This window comes from Bombus affinis, chromosome 6 (assembly GCF_024516045.1).
Source record: "Bombus affinis isolate iyBomAffi1 chromosome 6, iyBomAffi1.2, whole genome shotgun sequence".
Classification (NCBI taxonomy): domain Eukaryota; kingdom Metazoa; phylum Arthropoda; class Insecta; order Hymenoptera; family Apidae; genus Bombus; species Bombus affinis.
The window spans coordinates 13,537,008-13,551,810 of record NC_066349.1 but is presented as its reverse complement, the minus strand read 5'-3'; the positions used below and the strand labels follow the sequence as shown (position 1 = coordinate 13,551,810).

General features: G+C 43.7%; 1 protein-coding gene across 3 annotated transcripts in view; it reads right to left on the bottom strand.

Annotated features, from left to right (window-relative positions):
• Positions 1-14,803, bottom strand: part of LOC126917460 (transcriptional regulator Myc-2) — a 37,395-nt gene that overhangs the window by 13,246 nt on the left and 9,346 nt on the right. The window lies entirely within an intron of this gene.

The window sequence follows — 14,803 nt, the reverse complement described above, 5'->3', positions numbered from 1 at the left end:
GCGTGTATTAATTCCTTATAAAACGAAAGAAACATTTCAGACAACCTAATACTTAATACGACAATAAATTCACATTTCACTACTAGGTATCTAGATTTATGTTAAAAATTAATCGTTACTTGTCAAATACGTATACTCTTCGCAAGAAATCTACTTAGAATGCAGTAGAAAAAGAGACAATCTCATTTCTCCCTATTCGAATTAAGCCTGAGTGCAATCAGGGATCAAGGCGACTTACCGAAGGACAGTGTTACCCGCACGAGTTGCAAAGATGCTGCGAGATACGCCGATAGTATTTTTTCTTTAGAGAAGCAGTTAGCATTCGCGGACAGCCGTGAAACGTCGCTAATTAGTCGAGACGGAACAAGCTCGGCTCTGTTTTCACCTCGGCAATCCTATATTCAGGGTGAAGGTTGACTGCGGACAACGGAAAGAGATCGTGTCACGTGAGAGTGAGCTAACTTCGAATCGACCCTGAACCCAAACCGGATGCCATCGATATCGTTTATCTCGAGAGATTCCCTGCCGGTTACGAGCCAGACTAAATAGACTATGGTCTATCTTTGCCACGATAGAAGACGTTGCGTACGAGCCGTAAGAGAACAGAGTAAAATAGGATTATGTCGGTCAGAAAAATATTCGAGTCGAGCTATGTAATTTATTTTGTTATTTGCCAAATTTTTTTAGGAACAGTTTTTAAGCAATCCGCGTATAAAGATATCTATATCGTTATTAGTGGCACGATAAACAGCTCGACGACCATTTTACGAGGATATAACTTCCCATTAAAATAAAAATTCCATAAATGTTAATATCCTCAGTTATAATTATCATAAATCAGTAACGTGATAGCGATTATCTTGTTGTTTTGATATCTTTTCTTGCTATGCCTAAAGTACACGATATTTTCTCATTCTTTCGTTGTCTAACTAACAGAGTCTCGTAATGTACGTATAAGTTTCATTATTCTGTGCAAAGTACAAGATGGAATCTTAAGATCTTGAAGCTTTGGTGGGGTCTCTAACGATCCTACCCTACTAGAGAAGAAAAAAGGAAGCTCAATATGATAACGGTTATCCTTTAAAAGCACGTGGCCACAGTTGCGGAGGCGTTCGAAGGGACATACGACACCGTGGGCGTTTCTGCAAACTGTGTCATCCATAGCGTCTGGCACAATCGGTGGAAATCCGGTTGGTCCAGATTCCTCTCTACCGCGGATACGGATCGTAACTCTTTCCTCAAGGACAATGTTCGGGATACAATCGCTCAATGTCGACGCGCGTTTCACGACAGGAAGCCTTTCTCTTCGTATATCGGTCTCTCTCTATCTGTCTGTCTGTATAGCGGTTCAATTACGTGCGGTCGATTTACGGATAAATTTCGTTCCGCAACAGCTCGTTCATAAAACGAACCATTAACCGGGCAATGCTCGTAAATAGATTTATAATTGAATTCCGGACATCGGCATGGTAAATCGTATTTTGCGACATTTAATAAATACCCGGTGTGTATCGTTCGGTGCTGAATAAACGTCTATTAGTATGTACTGGCGAGGTTAGTGTAACAAATGGCGGGGAAGGGATGGTTTAATAAAGGAATCCAACGATGAGAAGTACATCGTCGATTCGAAGCGTAAAGTCGATTCACGGTGAGGAAGTACGTTTCTCTCGCCTGAATCCGATCCGCTCACTTTACGATCGCTGCACTTTCATACATCATTCTATTAATGTGAACCAACTTATATGTAGTTAAACATAGTACTTATTTTACGATTTCGATATTTTATCTGCGACGAAAGAAATGAAGATGCGAAATATATAGGTGTTCCGAGATCGAATGCGAAACGAGCTTGGCCTGAAATATAAAATCGCAAGTTCCTCTCCGATGTGACAGAGGAAGAGCTCGATAATTCTACTACTTTTCTGTTCTTTTTTTTTTCTTCTTTTCTTCTATTTTCTTCTCTTGTTTCGTTTCGTTGAGTTCAATCACCCGCAATGGATTCACTAAACCTAGTCGATTTTTACCACCCGCTTCCATGAGACTGTGTCTCGTTACGGAAAACACAGACGGTCAGTTATCGATTTAAATTACAAAAATTCCTAGCTATATGTAGAATATCTTGGAACACGTTACGCTCGGCCTGCAAAACATCCAGCCGCGTCTTCCGGTTTCACTTTACCTGGCCGCTGCAATCGCAGCGTGAACTTTTAATTAATGCCCGGCAAACCGAGAAAAAAAGCGCCGTCTACTTTTCTCCTTTAGATCACACGCCTATCATCCATTCCAATACCGTACGATCATCCAGGGTCGATTGATTCTAAATAACGAATCTATCGATTTTATTTGAACGCCAATTCTACTAAGAACTCGAATAACTGACCCAAATTGAAAATCATCGCTGGATGAAATATTAATCAGAGGCTGGAGTTGAATCCATTTAAAGTCTCGAACGGGGCCAAGAGGAAAGAGTCTCTCGAAGAACGAGGAAGAAGCCAAAGGAGAGGAGAGACGCCGCATACGTGGCGCGTATGTCCGTGTGCAAGGCAACGAACGCAGCAATCCTCCGCCTGCGTTTCACAGGCATACACGCCGCTTGCACGTGTATCATCGTACCGGTTAGGCCAGACGCACGAATCTTCCCGAAACTGGCGTGCCGCCAGGTCGACGGTGAGCAACTGTGAAAAGGCGCGAAATTTCTAAAAATAACTACAGGAGCCACCTAAACTCTAAACTAACTATAGAAGGAACACCGAGGGTCGCGAGTCGAGAGAACCACTTCCCCTTTGGTCTCGTCTCTTTTCCACTGGAATAGCAACACCCGACATCATACTCGTCGACCCACGTGCCACCTATTTCTGTTTCACTTTGATTTACATTCCTTTTACTCACTCTTCTTTTCTCCATTCTTATCGAAGAACATTTATAGTTTGTATCTAACAATAGCGACGATAATTCCATAAATTTATTAATAATTTGAAAATGGTAGTCATTATAAAGAAAGACTATAATAAAAAAATTGTTTAAAAGTGAGATCGATCAGTTTTATTTCTGTGAGTGACTCATACGTTGCAATATATCGCGCCGAAATAAACGCCACTTCCATTGTACAGATAATTTATACGAAATTCGTGCGCAAATCAAGGTGTTAATGTTTCTCAGCGAGGAAGGAAGTGTCTCGTATTTCGTTCTCCTGTCGCATGACCCAGCAGTCGAAAAGTCGAGACCATCGAATCGCTAATTGAACAAGGTTGATCGATATATTTGAGGAAAAAAGACCATGAATCGTAGACAGAATACAGGAATTATGTTAATATTGCATTAATACGAGTATTTAACGGAGAACGAAAATTTTAACGTTCGCTCGAATTGTGCTCGGTTACGTTTTTTTTATCGAACTGGTCATTTTCATTCGATAAGTTCATGAATAGTTAATTGCTGTGACAAAATAAATGGTTAAATGGTTAAATAAGAGTTGTATCTTGCTAGATTAGTTTCTGTGATTGACTTTAATTTAATATTGAAAAGAATTAAATATAGATCATAGAGCCATCCAGTTACCACACGTTACATGTCTGATGCGCCAATTTTGCATCAGACATTAACATGAAATATGTACATGTGACGCACTATGAAAGACTCCCAGCTTGACTATTTATCATATTTGAATAGCAAGTAAAACCACGATCAAGCTTCGAAAATAATGACATTTATCAGTAAAATCAATATTCTTAAAACAGAACCGGCTATTTAAAGATTTATGAAATATCGTATATCAATTAAAAAAATTAACAAATCAACATTGAAAATTCTTCACACGTCATCGTCTATTCAACCCAAATCAAATTAACCAAATTACCTAAAACAATTAATCTCCGAGATTCTTGCAAACATCCACACATCAAACACACCTACCAAACATGACCACAAACGGAATCACGAACGTCAAAGATAGCGTCGTCATCCTCTCCCAACCTATCCCACTCGGCGAGCTTGGACTGAAACTCGTCCAAAATTAGCAGAAGCAGAAACCGAGTCAGGAAGAGGCGTAAATCGCGCGCAAAAGAGACGAGGACAAGAATGGAAGAAACGCGACATGGCGAGGAACGCACGTACTATGTGTACAATGTATACGTATGTGACAATGCATGGCCGCGTCTACAAAAGAGGGCGTGCGCGAGGAGGCTGCGGAAGAGGTCGGCGGCCCAGAAAGAGGCGCGACGCGACGTGACGCTGCGACGAGAGGAAACTTTGAGGAGCAATTTTGCCCCGCGAAAAAGAGGGGAGGGTTAGTGATGACGGTATACGGTGTGAACCGCGAGTCGACCACGTTGCGATGTTCGCCGGGGGAAGGGGGAGATTGGCGGGAGACGGAAGAGGGAAAGGGTGGTAACGTCAATTCGCGGCAGCACGTGCAGCCGTGTAAGAGCGACCTTGGGGGTCAGTGCTCTCCGTGTAAGCAGGCCATAGTAGTACGTCGACGCGAATCGATCGGCTCTCCTCTCTCGTTGGGATAGGCGACCGCGAGACAAGAGAGACACGAAGAGAGGGGAGAGGTTTTCGTGATATCGAACGGTCGCTTCGGCTGTCTGCCTGCGGAGCGAGCTTCAAAAAACCAGGAGAAGGGATGAATTTCCTTTCTCTTCTTTCTCTTCTTTAGGCTGAACTGTATAAAACTGTCTCTTTCGTCTCTTTATTTTCCTATCTCTCTGCTCCGCACACCCCGAACGACGGGTATCCGGATGAAAGTCCCGCAATTTTTTCCCGACAAATCCCTTTTGGCTGATTACGCGTTTTGATTTGTATGTTTCGTATAGGGCGCGGCACACCCGTCTGGCTGGCCGAATATTTTCCGAGGGGAGGCAACGAGAGGTACACCTCTCGCCCGGGAGAAAATACAATGCGCAGAACGCGGTAACCCTGCGTGTAACACGCGTGCGGCACGCTCGCTTTGGAAGTGAACGTACCGTATATAAATTTCTTTGATCCCGTTCGCAGATAACTGAGACAAGTGTCCGGGAGGCTCGCGAACTGGACTCGCGAGAAGTCTGTATATAAATTATGGAATTTAGCCAGGCTCGGCGTTAGGTGGTTCCGTTACGCGAGGCAACGATCGCTATCGCCGACGAGCTAGAATTGAAAAAATTATAGCACAATGCGGAGGAGAGCATGCGCACTTTCGAGATACACGTGCATAAACGCGCTTGCTAATCTGTCCGTATGCAACGAGAAGGGCGTGAAAATTCCATTACGTATAGTGCATGGGGGCTACAGTCCATGGGGAAAGTAAGCAGATCACGTACCATCGGTATTGCAGCTAGAGAGTCACAACTCAGCGTATGTTACGTGGCATGTGATTCAGTCTGTACAGCAGTCAAATACCGATTCGCGACTCTCATTGACACTAACTCGTATAGAAAAAGATCGCAGAGTTTCGCGCTCGAGTTTCGCAGACCCGCCACACGATATGTAGGTCTCCCAATATCCGATGACCCGTTACTTCACACAACAGATAGCCGTCAGATAAGAGAAATCTATGTGAACTCCGCTAGAAATCTGTACGAGCGTTCTGCATCCATAGTGACCCGCGCGAACTCTGAGCAGAGTGTTGCGCTAATTCGTCATTCATGGATCATTAACTTTTTCTAGATCTCATAACATTTCCAACGAGAGCTTCTACAGACAAGCTAATAACAGCAAAGACCATTTAAACGTGCACAGAGTACACCCGAACGTTGTGTCGACTTTTAAATATGTAAAACACAAATTCGACGAGCGACTTCTATCATTTTCTTTTCCTGTCCCAGTTGGACGATTTGCTCGATCGTTCTCTAACCTTGGGCAAACTGAATTCCAGCGATATCAAAGCAAAAAGCATTCGGTGACGAGCACGGCATGAAATTACTTTTCGTGGAATTCTGTCCCCAAAAACGAATCCCACGATTCGAACTATCCCGAGATGACAATCCCTTTAAGCGGAGCCACATATGCGAACGTGACGGCACGTTTCTCTTCCTGGTCACTCGATGTACACATCCGTATACAAGGCGAAGCCATAAATCTCGTCGTGCCCAAGACTCTGGCGCGCTCGCGGCTAATGCCTCGTACTACCAGGCGACTCATCCACTCCAGTTACGAAAGTGAGCGCGCGCGCGCGCACGACGTGCAAAATGCCTTCTTTCTCTCTCACCAGGTACCGGTCGACGGCTCGAAAGTCACGGAACACCGCGGCGGCATCGCGTTCCACGCGAGAAACGGTTCGCGGGGGACACAGAAATCGGCGCGTTGCGTGCAAGAAGCCGAACGATCCATGGATTTTCTCCTTGTGCACGACGATACACACGATGTTCGCCAGCCAACGGCGCCGAGACATACCTCCGAGACGAATTTTCTAATTGCCTCGCGAGCGAGCTCGTTAAATTCTTCCGACTAACAACTCTCTACTCTAAATACCAACTTAGACAACCCCTTTGATTTAAAGGTAACATTAACGACCCAACACGACGAGCCACCACCCACGCACATCTGCCAATTTACTTCGCTATCGGCAAATTCATAAAGACCCGCTGGCGTTTTCTGTTCTACTTTGTCCGAATCGGAGCAAGAGTAACCGGAGGAAGGTAGCGAAGTACGTAGCGAGCAGGTAAAGCTCGTTCAAAAAAATCACAGACCATAACGCGTTACTATCCGACGGCCAAGTCCAATTACGAGGAGTCTCCGGGCTCCACTGTGTATCCGCCCCGTGTATTCGCGTGAGTACACGGATGCACTTGGAAAGCATGCCGCGAGATACTACCATGGATAACAACCTACGCGAGATACGAAATACGGCAGACGTATCTGGGGGATAGTAGCCAGGAAACGACCCGGTGACCAGACACCATTAAGCTCTGCCCACGAGACGAGATCCGCCCACGAAACGGGATGCACATCGCGTCATCGACGTTCGCGTGAACCGTCACATATATCGCGCTAGACGAACGTTGACGACGACTTCCGCGCTACTGACGCATCGTCATCGATACCACTTTTGTATCTACGGAATACAGACGTGGGGAAAGGAGAAGACACGGAAAGACATCTCTCCTCCATCGTCTTTTTCCTTGCTCGATTGACTCACAGAAAATGCCAGTTACTCGCCGTTTTTACATCTGTCTCCTTCCTTCCACCTTTTCTTTCCTTTCTCTTCCCTTTCTTCCTCCCCTCTACAATTCCACTCCTTCTCTCGTTCCATCCTCTGTTCGCTCTAGAAGACTGTCTTTGGCTATACATATTCTTCTCTGTTTCTCATTCGATCGAGTCGAGAGCAGGAGAGAAAGAGAGGGAGAGAGGAGCGAGTCTGGCATGCCGCCTCGGAAGAACGAGAAATGCAATAAGAAGAGGACAACCGCCGTGCTGCCGCCATGCCATGCCGTTGCGATCGAGTAAAGAGGAAGGAGTGCCGTACCGGGGACTACGGTGCGCGGGAGGAACGTGAGAGAGATCTTGCGAACCGCCAACATTCTCTCTCTTCTTTCGTTACGTCCTCACTTACGATCTAATCGATTTCGAATTTTTAATTGGCCAACGGCAACTCTTACTCTTTCTCTCTCCTGTCTTTTTATTTTGCTTGCAATATCGGGTAAAAACTTCGATTATTTTCTATGCAGGTTCTTATCCATGAAAAAATTGAATGGTTCGTTGTCAGAATGTACGTTTGATAAAACTCCCGACGGAAATTAAAATTGATAATTTTTTATTTTGATATTGTAGAGAGGGGAATTGTGGTATGGAGTGTATTACGGAGAAGCAGGGAGAAAAAATGGCAAAAAGAAAAAGGTTCTCTGGTCGCCGCTGATGCCGGTCGGCATTCCCGAATCAAGTTTTACTTGTCTGACATTTCGGCGACCAACCTCCTAATTCTTGTTACAGAGGTGGTGCAGGCATCCTGGTTCGTCGACCAGACATTTGATACAGAAGAAAAATGATCGGTTATTAACGTGTACTTCTTTCTCTTGTATCGGAAACAGCATAAAATGGCCAGTAATTAATATCAATAACAAAAATTCAGTACAACGAAATTCTTCTATGAAATTAAAATTCAAAGAGGAATAAATATTTCGAATTTCGACTCCAAATATATACAGTCTAATCAATAAATTGCATTAGTAACAAAAATTCTATGTGTCAACTTATATATTCAACTTCAATTATTCTACAAATTTGGCATATAAAGAGAAGTAAAATTCAAGTTTTATATCAAGCAAGAAACGGAATATCGATTTTAAGAACGCGGAATGAAAATTAAAAGCGATAAAACTAAAAGTCCTAAGAGTGACCTAACGTTTTTACTACGATACTTATCAGAGCAGCAGCCTCTCCCACGCAGCCGAACTTAATGAATGAATGAATGAATGAATGAATTACGTCACAGCCGGAGATGCACTTATACGTACAACGTCGGAGGAGTTCCTGCACAAAAATAGGCACCCACTTGCTCTCCCGAGGGAAAGGCATAATTATAGATATCTTGGTGAAAGAACCGAGAGTAACCAACCACCACTGCGAATATTCACGGTGGGGGTAACACGATGAAACGTCTTAACGAGGAAAAAGAGAAAGAGAGCGGGAAAATAATTGCTTACAGCTTATACTTATGTAGAATATTAACTAATACCTTCGAGAGATGCCAAACCCACCTGCGTATAAAACCGATACCGCCAGGCTGAATTGTTTTGCAATAACCGCAAGGACCGTTACGCGCTCTCGGTGAAACCGCATTTCAGCATTATCAGAATGCAGTACCCACGTCAGTCAGAAGGGGGAATGTGTGTGTGTGTGTGTGTGTCAGAGAGAGAGAGAGAGAGAGAGAGAGAGAGAGAGAGAGAGAGAGAGAGAGAATTAGATAGAGACTTATTTTAATAATAGTAAACCAGGGCGCCGTATTTCCACTTTCGTTTCGTTACGCGGCTAAAATCGGCGCGAGATAGATAAAACGTGTTGAACAGCTCTCGATATCAAATCAATGCTCTTACTATATCGAACACGACGTTTATTTCCTTTTGTGGCGGACCAGCCGTTCGTAACTGGCACAAACCGATTCAGACCGTGAAGGAAAATGGTCAAAGTGAAAATGATACCGCGAATTTCGTGGTGGCTGCGCGCCATCGACTTTCTTCGAACGTTGCTTTCGCCGATTCGCTGAAATCGAAACTTAGGCTATGGCTTATCGCGTATATGTGCGTCTATCTAAAGTGCATGCACGCTGCACCCACTGAATTCCAGAATCGGGCGAGCACATTGGAGGTGACGATACCGACGACAACGCGTACATTTTTATGAGCGCGACCGTTCTCCGTTCGCGTTCCAGCGTGCCGCGCGATTTTCCAGGAACCTTCAACTGGAGAATTTGCATGAGCAACGGAATGAAGTCCTGGTCGATGGAGAAGGAGAGGCTAGGCGGGGTTGCGTGCAAATACCACGAAAAAGAAAGGTCCAGACGTAAGACGAACCGGCGTCTTCGTTGAATGTGTCCCGGAGATCGCAGGATCGTAGCAATATACCCTGACACCTGGTTACAATGAAGAAACTCGAGAGGATCGGTACTGAGAACCCGGTAACCCATTCTACAAAGGGGAAAGTCACACCAGGTTAACGATACTCGATGCATCTCGCGTCTCGAATTAGAAAAACTTCGTCATACACGGAATATTCAGATCTTTCAAAACTCCCCTTCTATATTCAAACGGAATAAAAATGTTTTCATTTTTATGTCCGAAATAAAGTACAGAAATTTAACTCGCAATCAGCATGATCATTTTGTCACACAGGCAATATGTTCAGAAATATACAGATAATAAAAAAAATGTAATTTCCTGCGTTATATGTATTTATCGATATTACCATTAAGTTATAATATATAGATTTCCAGATACTGATTTTCATAATACATAACGACGAATATGTGGTATTATCGTGTTTACATAAAAAGTTTCTTAATATCTGATATTCCGTTGAATATTAACGATCATAGAAAAACTCCTATGGCTCGAGTCAATTACGAATTCAACTTGTCATCGACGGACGGAAAGAGAAATATTGCAACCGCGTATTTTACTTTCCAACGTTTGCAGCGCATAAAAGTAGGACTTGGCACGACCTTCGTGCGCCGTGATATTACAGAGTCGATGAAGATTCTTAATAGGCCTGACAGACCAGTCTAACGATTTCTAAGCACGACGCGTTTCCGCGCTAAAATACATGCCTCGACGTTGAGGCGGCGCTCGTTTCCAAGAATCAGTTGACCGTGTGTTCCGTTGAGTAAATTGATTTTTCACCGGGATGATTAATCTGTTAAACCATAAACCACCGAGATTCAGAAAATAGAAATAACTTCGTAGAATTCAATGATCATTCTTTCCGTAACGAGAATCCCATTCCTCCTATCCTCCGCGACGTCCAAGTTTACGCGGTACTTACCGGGGTTTACGTAATTAATGGCGCTAGGCAGCTGCAATTGGCGCTACACGTAACACACGTATACACACACGAATGCAGCTAAACGTCGTTCGATCAAAGAGTGAAACGTGCTAACGGGCAAAAATAGAGTACAATGTATAAGTTCCTTATTGCTGTCACGTGGATGACACACGTGCATGGAAATCGTCGGTCTTTCTTCGACTTTGACGAGGAAATTACAACTAGACTAGACTATCCTACGTATGTATTATGCAAATATTGATATTTTCAATGCGATACTTTATGATGCGAAATTCCCGCTAACGCCGGGGCAAGTGGAAGATAATTCCTCGGTATGGATTTCTTGATTAGCGCAATTTCTTGGTAGTACCTACTAAAACCAGATCTTCAAATCGGGATATAGATTAGATTTAAAACATATGAATAGCGAAAATCTTTTAATCGTTTCTGACTGTTCACGTAAGAGATAACGAAACTGAATTTTGAATACATAGCAGATAAGTCACTTTGATAATAGATAATAAAAAAGGTTCTCACATTAGTCTTTCTGACAGAACCTTCGACAACAAGATCTAACTTGAAACATTCTAAAAAATGCGATAATCATCATCCTATTCGACCTTCTATTCGAAATGGCTATTTTTTGCATCACGAAAAAACCTAACCTATCAGCGTTAGCATTACAGCTTTAAAATAACACAGCTTATCTGTATCCTTGTATTCCTATGATACGATAACACACGTATTACGTATCGTTATCATCGTTATCATTATATGAAATGTAATTGTACAAAGTTGAAAATATTTCGAAGATATTGAAGTAAAAACAGAGATGCCAAGGGGGCACGGTGCCCGCGTAACACGCCACTGTAGTATCCCCTCGCCGCGGCGAACGCGACTACGGCGCGAATGGCAAAAAGGCTTAACCGCATTCCGGCGACCATTTAAACCGCCGCGGCGGGGTCCCACGCTTGACCGCAAGCAGCGACCGACCGGCCGGCCGGCTATCGATTGACGTCACTTGGTACCGCGTGACCTTCGAGTTCCCGCGCGATTAACTGCGCATGCTCCGACGATCCTGCTTCAACAGAGTGTGCACCTGCACACACGCTCGCGCATCCGTGAACGCATCAGGTAAAATGCAACGCGATAACGCTTGAAAATTACGTCCTTTTCCTTATCGAGCGTGCTCGTTAAAATTTTCTTTATCACTCTGAATTATTTTTGAAATTTATGTTTTAACAAAATAAACGGAAAAGGTAGAAGTTTGAGGTGATTGGATGACTTTGGTATATTGAGCAGAGAAGGTAATACTTGACGTAAGCTGGTCGGCAGTAAATGACCGGTCAGGTACCGCAGACGTCACGCAGCGTGGCGCAGCCCCCTAGTTCGCGGTGCATTGCTCGCATGAAAAAGATGCGCATGCGTTCGCCGTCATGCCTCTCCGGTGCAGCAACCCTGACTTTACCTTATCTCTTGCAGGGAATTGTTCAATTTAAAGCTCCGTGTTCCACGATCGAACAGAATCGTATGTAACACTGTTTATTTTTTCCGAGGTGGAATTTTCTCCCCGATTATCGGGAGAATTGAATTATCGACCGAACCGGATGATAAAACCTTCGTACTATCTAGAGTCTGTAAGTAGAAGCAATCCAAAGAGGAAGAGAAAAAAGTTTGGTTCGTTATCGGGACATTGCCTCATATCAAAATGGAGGATGAAAAAATCATCCCGTGGACTCTCGAACAAATCAGATTACACGAGAGGGCAACGGTGCAGAGGTCTTGCCAGATATCAAGAACGGGTGCTTTCTCACCAGAAACGAGGCCAGATCTCATAATCACAAATTACGTAAGAGTGAGAGCTGATTGTGCGTATATGTATATATATATATGCTCTTCGAACTGAAATGTCTCATCGATACTAGAACTTTTCGTGGATCGATTAATGTTATCCATACGTTATTCTCTATTCCTGCTATCTTATCTTTCTCTTTCTTATTCCATCGATCAAACAAAAACGGATGCTCGTTAACGTCTTCCGAAAGAAACAACATTAAGTAATCATTAATACATTTAACGAGGTTACGCCGTTGTTCGTCCCTGTGCACCGGTTTCTCGTTGTTTCACTGACCTGTCTGACCGCGGTCAAAAGTAGCCATTTGCAAGTCGTGGCCCTGGCAATTACCAATTACGAACGGTGACACGATAACACGAAGGCCGAAACTGCGATGGTGTCCGGTCACACGGTGCCGTCTTCTTGATCCATTAAGAGACCGATCAGGAAACGGCGGATAGCTTTTATAAGAGGTCGGCTGCGCGGTCGACGTACTACGCTCAAGAATTCTCTCACCGTTTTACAGCCAGCGCGTTCTCCCGTTCCTCACCCACTCAGAAAATTCAACTACGCCGATCAAACGTTACAGACAATTACTCGGTCTCCGGGTTCCATCGATTTTTCGTCCAATCATGTATACAATCGCTAATGTATCACGCGTAAACGCAACACGTATCGTACCAAATTGATTAGCTTGCTGCTTTCTGCGATAAAACGTACAAAATATTTACTGGATATGTATTTTGAACAGTAGACGCGCATAGCTTCAAGTAAATATCAAATAAAAGTCTAAAAAGAAAAGAATAATATTTGATCTTTGATCTCAATCGCGTTCCCCTTTTTCCTTTCAGAGCTTTTTGCCTGTATCAAGTATGTATTTTGTAAGAAGATTTTTATGCAAGTATATGAAAAACTTTTTATACAAAGAATATAAGTACTTCGTTATATGAAATATGCGCAAGATGTTACAAGTTTCGTCGCTCGATCACATCCGACAACATTCGATAATCAGCCAAAACGAAGACCGCGAGATGCTGGCAGGAACACGAAGGTTAAGACAGCTATTCGTGAGCGTGCTCGAAATGTCACATTGTACCGAGCGCGTCGCAAGCATGACGCAGAAGAATTAGAGGGCAACGACGTAACTACACGGCCCAGTGCACCGAGGTTCGATTTGACGAGTAATCGGAAGGAAAGGCCGTGCGCACCGGCTAAGCATCGGGTCACGTGCGCGCGCGTTAAGTGACGCCGCACACGTGCACGCAACTGCAACCGGTATACACGCGTGTGCAGGCACAGCGACGCGGTCATTGCGCGACTCTTTCCTCGTCATGTTCTCCTATCATACGAACCCCGCACACATGCGCAACTGCAGCGTCTGAATAACATCGGCTATCTTCGTGTGCGTGCATTCTTGGTATATATAAAACGACGTTAGGATGTCACCATGTGGTGCAACATATTTTCAGGTGGCAAACAACACCATTCCCCTAGGTCGAAGAGACGGCACTGTGCACAGTCCGAGCGAATTATGTGAGTCGCGCCAAACTGTGCACAGCCCCCCCTCTCTCTCTTTCTCTTCTGAGTACTGTCTCTCTTACTCTCTCCCGGAATCGTTATAGCTATAGTTAGATCAAGCAGACATGGAACGACGTCTCCACTGGGCTACGAGGAAGCTAGCTATACGTGACGAGCCCTGAAAACCGACCGCTGGTTAACCTAATCGCGAGCTGCCAGACCGAACAACCCAAATGACCACTGGAGAAATTCGTGCGACGCGCCTGCATATTTCTGCGCGCGCACATCGGTATCGTCGCTGCGGACCCGTCTGCGCAGTGCTGACTCCAAGCGCGTCTTAAGACTGAAGAGTTATATTGTCGTAGAATTTAAAAAAGACCGAGAGAAGTATGTTTCTTCTAAACATCTGGAGGTTTAAAAATAAAGTGAACATAATTCGAGATGCAAATATAAACGAATTTCCATGTTACAGAGTCTGAAACGAACGTGTGTATGAAATGTTTGTTAGAAGAAAGAGTTGAAAAAGCTATTGACGATAATTAGCTAAAAATAGATTATGGATGATACTGTTTTACCATTCCGTTCCGAGAACATTTCAAATGACTTACGTACTTGTGTATATTACTTACATATAGATAGGAGGTCAGACCTGCAATCGTAATAAATAACAACTGAACGTACATCGTTCCATATTGAATGAATCAGTTTAAGAAACTCGAGCTCCACCCTGAATTTTTCTATGGTAACTTTATCCTCTTGTAACATAATTGCATTCTTTTTAGCAATTTATTGCAATTTAATAAGCCTTTCTTTTTCTGTAAAATGTAATACATATTGGCCTAAACTATACGAATCATCGTACGTAATCACACGTCTGCTTCTCCGATGTTTCTGTCTTCGATATTCTAATTTTCTACGCTATATGTGGCACGAGACAAGCAAGTGTGCTCGTGCGCTTAAATATGCGTGAAGTTACCGACACGGATAGAAATAATG